Below are 9941 nucleotides of genomic sequence, written 5' to 3' on the forward strand. Positions count from 1 at the left end.
CGCCAGATTGAATTAACGCCGAGCCATGATAGCGCTGAAATTTCCTTTGGGAACGTTCGAATAAATAATTTAACAATCGATTTCGGTATATTACTGATGCATACTTCAAATACCAGCTTGTTCACAATTAAATTCACTGGAAATACCGTACAATTTACTGTATGTAATCGTCCATAGCCATATGTCCATAAAAGTCTTGCAATCAATGAAAATTATTTTCATTTTTCCGTTGCAATTGCCGTTGTAATTCGGCGCGTGGTAATTCGACACGTGGTGACTGCAACGCGTGGTAATTCGACGCGTGGTAAATCGAAGCTGGGAAATTCGATACGTTGCAATTCGACGCGTGGTAATTCGACGCGTGATAATTCGACGCGTGGTAATTCGACGCGTTGCAATTCGGCGCGTGGTAATTCGACGCGTGGTAATTTGACGCGTGGTAATTCGACGCGTGGTAATTCGACGCGTTGCAATTCGGCGCGTGGTAATTCAAATACGTGGTGACTGCAACGCGTGGTAAGTCGATGCTTGGTAATTCGATACGTTGCAATTCGACACGTGGTAATTTGACGCGTGGTAATTCGATGCGTGGTATTTCGACGCGTTGCAATTCGGCGCGTGGTATTTCGACGCGCGGTAATTTGACGCGTGGTAATTCGACGCGTTGCAATTCAGCACGTGGTAATTCGACGGGTTGTAATTTGACGCGTGGTAATTCGTCGCTTGGTAATTCGATGCTTGATAATCCGACGCGTTGCAATTCGGCGCGTCATAATTTAATGCGTGGTAATTCGACGCGTGGTAATTCGACGCGTTGCAATTCGGCGCGTGGTATTTCGACGCGCAGTAATTTGACGCGTGGTAATTCGACGCGTTGCAATTCAGCACATGGTAATTCGACGGGTTGTAATTTGACGCGTGGTAATTCGGCGCGTGGTAATTCAAATACGTGGTGACTGCAACGCGTGGTAAGTCGATGCTTGGTAATTCGATACGTTGCAATTCGACACGTGGTAATTTGACGCGTGGTAATTCGATGCGTGGTATTTCGACGCGTTGCAATTCGGCGCGTGGTATTTCGACGCGCGGTAATTTGACGCGTGGTAATTCGACGCGTTGCAATTCAGCACGTGGTAATTCGACGGGTTGTAATTTGACGCGTGGTAATTCGTCGCTTGGTAATTCGATGCTTGATAATCCGACGCGTTGCAATTCGGCGCGTCATAATTTAATGCGTGGTAATTCGACGCGTGGTAATTCGACGCGTTGCAATTCGGCGCGTGGTATTTCGACGCGCAGTAATTCGACGCGTGGTAATTCGACGCGTTGCAACTCAGCACGTGGTAATTCGACGGGTTGTAATTTGACGCGTGGTAATTCGTCGCTTGGTAATTCGATGCTTGATAATCCGACGCGCTGCAATTCGGCGCGTGGTAATTTGACGCGTGGTAATTCGACGCGTTGCAATTCGGCGCGTGGTAATTCGACGGGTGGTAATTCGACGGGTGGTAATTTGACTAATTTCATTTTTCTCGAAAATTTCTTGGTATTCATCGTATAATTTATTAAGTACAAATATTTATTGTATTATAAAGTACAATTTTGTTCTGACACATTTCTTTGTGGGTACAAAAGTAACGGAGATATAATGAAAGGTGTACTTGCATATTTGTTATTTATTTTCAGAGAAACCTGAACGAAAGTGAAAACTGACCTTGTAATTCTAAGTGGGCTGTTCTCCACGATAAATAACGGAGATCCCGTAAGAACTCCGTAGAAATTTGATAAACTGGAAGGATAACAGAGGTTCAGATAAAGAAAGAAATCGGAAAGAAATCGACGTAGAATAACGGTCTTCCAGGTGGAAATAAAAAGGAGACGATAAATCATCGCAAGAGACAAACGAATTTAGCGAGGAGAGAATTTACCCGGTTTCTGATTCCAATTATCACCGTTTCTTGCAACGGGTTACTCTCATTTGTTAACAGTCAGCGTTTCTGGCTAGAGAAAGAGGGAGATTAATTTTATTTATCCTCCCGGCTTTACCGGGGGACCACTATTAATCCCGTTGACGTTTGAAATAATAGTGAAATGTAAATGCCGAGAATACCGGAAATGAAGCGAACCCTTTTCGTCCACGGTTCGCTTTTTCCGTCAACTCCAGCCTTTTTGCATGCATGAGTTACGATGTAAGTTTCACGCGGCGAGCACGTTAGCGAAATGGACGCGGCAGAAAAGAGAGGCGACACTCAGCGCCGACTGACAAATGTTTATAGAGTAGCCTCGACCTGCTGAATTAAAGTGAATTTTATTCGCGCGCGTGATACTCTTTTACTAAACTTCGGAATTCGATATGTTCAAAAATTTTATTCTATTTAAGGGTCAACTCAGAGGGACACCACATGTGTGCTCATATGAGGAAACATATGATTTTGTACCTACATAAGTAGGTAAATCATTTGGTTTCTGTATGAGAAGGTACATGATCTTGTCCACATATGAGAAGAGACATGAGTTTGTTCACATATGAGGAGATACATGATTTTGTTCACATATGAGGAGATACATGAGTTTGTTTACATATGAGGAGATACATGATTTTGTCCACATACATGTATGAGGAGATACATGATTTTATCCACATATGAGGAGATACATGATTTTTTCCACATATGAGGAGATACATGATCTTGTCCCTATATGAAGAATACATGATTTTGTCCACATATGAAGAGATACATGATTTCGTCCACGTATGAGGTTATACATGATTTCATCCACATATGAGGAGATACATGATTTTGTCCACATATGAGGTAATACATGATTTTGTCCCCATATGAAGAGATACATGATTTTGTCCACATATGAGAAAATACATAATCTTGTCCCTATATGAAAAGATACATAATTTCGTCCTCATATTAGAAGATACATAATCTTGTCCCTATATGAAGAATATATGATTTTGTCCACATATGAGGAGATACTTAATCTTGACCCCATATGAAGAAGTACATGATTTTGTCCTCATATGAGAAAATACATAATCTTGTCCCCATATGAAGAGATACATAATTTCGTCCTCATATGAGAAGATACATAATCGTGTCCCTATATGAAGAATACATGATTTTGTCCACACATGAGGAGATACTTAATCTTGTCCCCATATGTGGAAGTACATGATTTTGTCCTCATATGAGAAGATACATAATCTTGTCCCCATATGAAAAAGTACGTGATTTTGTCCTCATATGACAAATCACATGCTTTTGTCTCCATATGATAACCTCATCTCTAATTACTAAAATACTATACACGTGCTGAAGAACCAATCCTCTTCACTACATCACTCCAGTTTGACGCAACGAATACGAATAAATGAAATGTTCGATCCAGCGAAGAACTTCAGAGTTACTGTCTGTCTTCTTGTTCTTATTTCTCTCGCAACATATTTCATCGACCAGAGAACTCGATCAAATTTCTATCCACCGAGACGTGCAGGATAAAACAGCGAACATGAAGGGTGGATAAAAAGGGACTCGAGCAAGCGATCACATAAAAATTGTAGGGGAATCTTTCTTCTCTTTTTTTTATCTTCCGGAGTATCTTTCAGTTTGTGTCGACGTTCGATACAAGCATGCACGAATTCAGAATTCACGTGAATTTCTTCTTGGCCGATGGACACTGAAACGTGTCTAGCTGTTTTCCTTTGGTCGGAGAACTTCCCTTCCGGTTCGATTGCTGAATTTACAAAGAAGTGAAGGAACTGTCCTTGAAGAGGGTGAAGGGACGCGTTGAAAAATCATAAAAAAAATATGGATCGGTTTTATTCTTTTCGAGTAGACTATGGTTATTTCTTCGAAAATGGCTCTTTGTCCACCAAATTTGCGAAACGTTGTAATGTTGCGATAAGCCCTAAAATATAACGTCTTATTTGTGCAAATTTTTAGGAAGTTTGAAAGGGAGAAAAGAGTAGTAATAAGAAAGTTCGTAAGAAAACGGAAGGGGAATGGTCGCAATTGGCGTGCATTCAAGGTGTCGGTAATTGGAGCCACGAATCGCGATGCAAATGTGGTCGTAGTCAAAATTAAAGCAAATCCTTTTTCCGGTATACTCGGAAACGAACGCAATCAAGTGAATTCCTGAAGTTCCGTCCGAAATAAACAGCCTCGGAGCTGGAACGTAACGCGATTCCCTTTAAGCGTTTCACGGGTTCTGCGAAAGGTGTTTCCGTTGAAAATTCGTGACAACAAAGGCCCATCGAGTAAATTTCCATGCTTCTAACAAGCATCATTCACTCGGCAAATGTTACGTCGTGTTCTATGGAATGCTTCTGAAATGTGTCGTCTAACTTTTGAGAGCATATTCTACCGATTATAACCGTGAGAGAATTACGTATAAACGTATCCGACTTTGCTACGTTTCGCATTTAAAGTGTACTTTCTATACTTTTCCATTATGGAACCCGTACGGAAATGAGCTTTGAAAGAACTAATATCGCATTCTGCTTTCATGTAATTTTGACTCGCTGTGTAATTATTTTTCGTTGATCATAACAGCGTACTAATTGATTAATTAGGGAAGGACATCGTTGCAAAATTGGAAATGACATATAACACGTGGCGATACAATGCAAGGTAATTTAGCAATTTTTAAGTTTCCAAACAAAATCTATAAAATTCCATAATTTTTCGAGATTTAATACGTGGCTATATAATTAGCTGCGATATAATACGCGGCGATATAACGCGTGGCAATATACTGCGTGGCGATGTAACGCGTGGTGATTCAATTTTTGGTGATATAACGCGTGGCAGTATACTGCGTGGCGATGTAACGCGTGGCGATTCAATTCGTGGTGATATAACGCGTGGTAATATACTGCGTGGCAATATAACACGTAGTAATTCAATTTGCGGTAATATAACACGTGGCAATATACTGCGTGACGATGCAACGCGTGGTGATTCAATTCGTGGTGATATAACGCGTGGTAATATACTGCGTGGCAACATAACACGTGGTGATTCAATTTGCGGTAATATAACACGTGGCAATATACTGCGTGACGATGTAACGCGTGGTGATTCAATTCGTGGTGATATAACGCATGGTAATATACTGCGTGGCAATATAATACGTGGTGATTCAATTTGTGGTAATATAACGCGTGGCAATATACTGCGTTGGGATATAACGCGTGATGATTCAATTTTTGGTGATATAACGCGTGGCAATACATTTCGTGCGGACATAACGTGCAACTACGCAACATTTGGTAGTAATAACCCGTGGCTATATAACACATTGCTATTTAACGTCTGGCAATATGATCCGTGGTGATGTACCACACGAAAATATATACGACAACAATATAATTCGTGGTAATTTAACGAGAGCCAATATAATTGGAAAAAATTCTGACAAAAAATATTACGATGAGAATTGCGGTAGACAAAGAAAGAAAATTACTAACCATTGAGCAAATTGAACGGCATCAGGAGCGCCTGTAGTTGACCAGCTCATTACCCCCCTAAACATGACAGATCACCGTGAACCGGGTAATTACCTGCGGCTTATGAATCATCGTGTTAATCAGCGGGGCAGCATTGAAATCGTCTGCGAGTCAGCCACGGTTAAAGAACGATTTGGAAAGGTCAGAAGAAAAGCATCGCCTTGTCGACGGTTGACTGGTGATAATTAATTTAGCAAAATAGTTTCACTGACGAGGCACTAATTCTAACGGCGATATCTGCTCGCGAAACTCGCGTAACACGCTCCCATGAATTATCGTACTATAAATCTTGCTGGTATGTTGTTACTAGGAAAAGTACTTAATCTTCTCCGTGAAGTTTTGCGAAAGGTGGGTGAACAGAGGAGGAGAGCGAGGTGGAAAAAAGGAAACCGGGGAAAAAGAATTATCAGAAACGGTCGTGCGATTGATACGGTAAGAGGAAATCGTGCCACGACGAGGATTCGTAACCTGCGAAGAAAAAGGTGCATTCTTCCAATGAAAAATGGCACAACCTTCGTGTCAGAACTAACGATAAATCTGCAGAAATATTACGTAAACGTTCGCTCATGTATAGGGGTCGATATTAACAATTTTTACCATACTGTAATTATCGGTTTACGAATCTATAATTATTAACAGGAAATAACGTCTTACATAAATAATAATTAACAACGAATAATAAGGTCTTACGTAAGTAATAATCTATACTTGATAAATGCAATGCGTAGTGATTCAATGCGCGGTAATTCGACGCTTGGTAATTTGACGCGTCGTAATTCGACGCTTGGTAAATCGATGCTTGATAATACGACACGTTGCAATTCGGCGCGTGGTAATTCGATACGTGGTGATTGCAACGCGAGGTAATTCGACGCGTGATAAGTCGAAGCTTGGTAATTCGACGCGTTGCAATTCGGCGCGTGGTAATTCGACGCGTGGTAATTCGACGCGTGGTAATTCGACGCGTGGTAATTTGACGCGTGGTAATTCGACGCTTGGTAATTCGATGCTTGATAATCCGACGCGCTGTAATTCGGCGCGTGGTAATTCGACGCGTGGTAATTCGACGCGTGGTAATTTGACGCGTGGTAATTCGATGCGTGGTAATTCGACGCGTGGTAATTCGATGCGTGGTAATTCGACGCGTTGCAATTCGGCGCGTGGTAATTCGACGCGTGGTAATTCGACGCGTTGCAATTCGGCGCGTGGTAATTCGACGCGTGGTAATTCGACGCGTGGTAATTTAACGCGTGGTAATTCGATGCGTAGTAATTCGACGCGTTGCAATTCGGCACGTGGTAATTCGACGCGTGGTAATTCGACGCGTTGCAATTCGGCGCGTGGTAATTCGACGCGTGGTAATTCGACGCGTGGTAATTCGACGCGTGGTAATTTGACGCGTGGTAATTCGACGCGTGGTAATTTGACGCGTGGTAATTCGATGCTTGATAATCCGCCGCGTTGCAATTCAGCGAGTGCTAATTCATCGCTTGGTAATTCGACGCTTTATACACAATAAATTTAATACGAAACTGTGCTCATAATTTATGTATCTAAAATTAGTTTCAGTGAAGAACGTGAGTGAGATGCAACCATCTTAGGAAGAAAAAAATTAGGAAAGAATACGATCAATAAAACCTTTGCTTTTTACTGTTGCAGCGCGTTAAGGGGTAGTTCTAAAGTCGTCGATGCTGTTATTTAAGTTTGAAAATTGCCTCTCTGCTTCTCCTTTCAGCCGTATCGCCGCGACTCGTGCATTTAATTCCCCGGGAAGTTTTTCGATTACAACGGTTCGCCGCCAATCGATGTAACACATTACGGTCGATAGAGAGGGGTAGAATGCTTTACACGCCGGCCACGAGTGTCCTGGAACGACGATAAAAGCCGGGAACGCTTTCTTTCCGGTCCCGGTGAAATAATATTGTTCCGGGCTTGTTTCCGTTAGCGTGATCGCAGCGAGTGTGCCCGATGTACCTACTTTCTTCGTGTAATCAGACATAACATTCTACTCTGATTAAAAGGGCACTGTGCAAAAATTGAGCGCAGAAATTACAAGCTCGTTGATAAACGGACAGCAGCTGCATCGTCATGATATTCTACTAATTTTTCAATTAAGGCTTTGTTGCTTATAATCAGCATTGCTATAACAGAAATTAATATTTATATATATTAGGTGCAAAAAGTAGAAGCCCTAATGGTCCTGAAACAATTTAAAAATAGAATATTGCAAAAAATATCGAGTCCCGAAAAAAGAGGGAATTTTTCCGATACAAGTTGCACGGTTTCGAGGATATGCTTTTATCTTGTTCACTATATGAAAAAATTGTTCATAACTGTGATTAGATTTTCCACTGCGCGTTTATCGCGTGACGTACGCAGTAAATCGCTTGAAGCGAAAATACATGTACCTTGGATCGGAGAGTACATTTACAGGTCCATTATTGTGCATTATTTTTAATTCCTTTGGTGAAAACAAAAGTATATTTATGCATGGATATGCAACAGGGGATCATTTTTAGATTTTGGTATATAGGGAGAGTGTATTCGAATTCTGGTATCTGTAGATTTTTATTTATTTAATTTTTTGTATTTTCAAGTTTCCCTAGATGTATCCCTAGATTCATACATTCTCACCATTTTTACACACAGAAAAGCTGTGCCTCTAAATTTTTCTGTTTGAATACAAAAATTTATAAATTTGTAAAGAAGAAAATTTGTAACACTTGAAGTACCGAATTCGCCTGTGAAAGGTTACATATTAGTCTAACCGCAAAATCACCAGAGAACAAGAATGTAAACGGTCGTCCGTGCACGCGAGACTATTTAATATTCCTTCTGGACGAACAAGCAACATTTTCGGAATAATTCCGGTGCACTTTCCGTGTAGCAGCGAAAGCCTAGCTATTTACGCCCTCTAAATTATGCAGAATCCCATCACGCGCACACGAGGAACGAGCTAATCTTTATTATTTACGCCGACCCTGATAAACAACCGTTTTAATTGCATAAATATTCATCGTGGAACCGTGTTCATCCTATATGTAATATGTAATTCATGAGACGTCAAAAATGCATAGAATCGAGTGTTCGCAGCGCGCTCGCGGTCATTTTTCCGCGAAACCAGAACGTTATCCTCAATTCTTCGTTATGTTTTAACAAGTAGCGTGAAAATACGGTTTACGGGAAATTTTTAAACGAGTATTCGAGGGTTTAAGGGTTTCTCGAATATTGCCTCGACTCACGGAAAATCTTGATCGACCGCTGTTTCAGGAAATGTTACCTACAAAATTTATATTAAATTCCCTCTCGCGTGTTTTCCACGACTAGAACGTAATGAACCTCAGTTATTTATTTAAAATTATTACTTATCAAGTAACGCGTCGAATTACCACGCGTCGAATTGCGGCGTATCGAATTACGACGCGTCGAATTACCAAGCGTCAAATTACCAAGCGTCGAATTACTACGGGTCGAATTACTAAGCGTCGAATTACCACGCGTCGAATTACCAAGCGTCGAATTACCACGCGTCGAATTGCTACGTATCGAATTACCAAGCGTCGAATTACTAAGCGACGAATTACCACGCATTGAATTACCACGTGTCGAATTACCACGCGTCGAATTACCACGCGTCGAATTGCAACGTATCGAATTACCACGCATCGGATTACCAAGTGTCGAATTACTAAGCGTCGAATTACCAAGCGTCGAATTACCAAGCGTCGAATTACTACGGGTCGAATTACTAAGCGTCGAATTACCACGCGTCGAATTACCAAGCGTCGAATTACCAAGCGTCGAATTACTACGGGTCGAATTACTAGGCGTCGAATCACTAAGCGTCGAATTACCACGCATTGAATTACCATGCGTCGAATTACCAAGCGTCGAATTACCAAGCGTCGAATTACCAGGCGTCGAATTACCAAGCATCGAATTACCAAGCGTCGAATTTCCACGGGTCGAATTACCAAGCGTCGAATTTCCACGGGTCGAATTACTAAGCGTCGAATTACCACGCATTGAATTACTACGCGTCGAATTACCACGCGTGGAATTACCAAGCGTCGAATTTCCAGGGGTCGAATTACTAAGCGTCGAATTACCACGCGTGGTGTATATCACGTGCCGAATTATTACGCGCCGAATCACTACATATTGCAATTATCACTCATGGTGTGTACGACGCGTCGAATTACCACGCACCGCAATTACCATACACTGAATTACCACGTATTGTACCACCAAGCGTTGCGACACATCGCAACAACGATATATTATTAACAATAAACTTCAATATTATAATTGATCATTATTAATAAATTTCTGAATTAATTGTGACAATATTACCCTTCAGTATTGTTATTAATTGCGACAATATTAAACTTCGTTATCGTTAATTGCAACATTAATGAAT

This window comes from Megachile rotundata, chromosome 10, assembly GCF_050947335.1.
Source record: "Megachile rotundata isolate GNS110a chromosome 10, iyMegRotu1, whole genome shotgun sequence".
In the NCBI taxonomy this organism is placed as follows: Eukaryota; Metazoa; Arthropoda; class Insecta; order Hymenoptera; family Megachilidae; genus Megachile; species Megachile rotundata.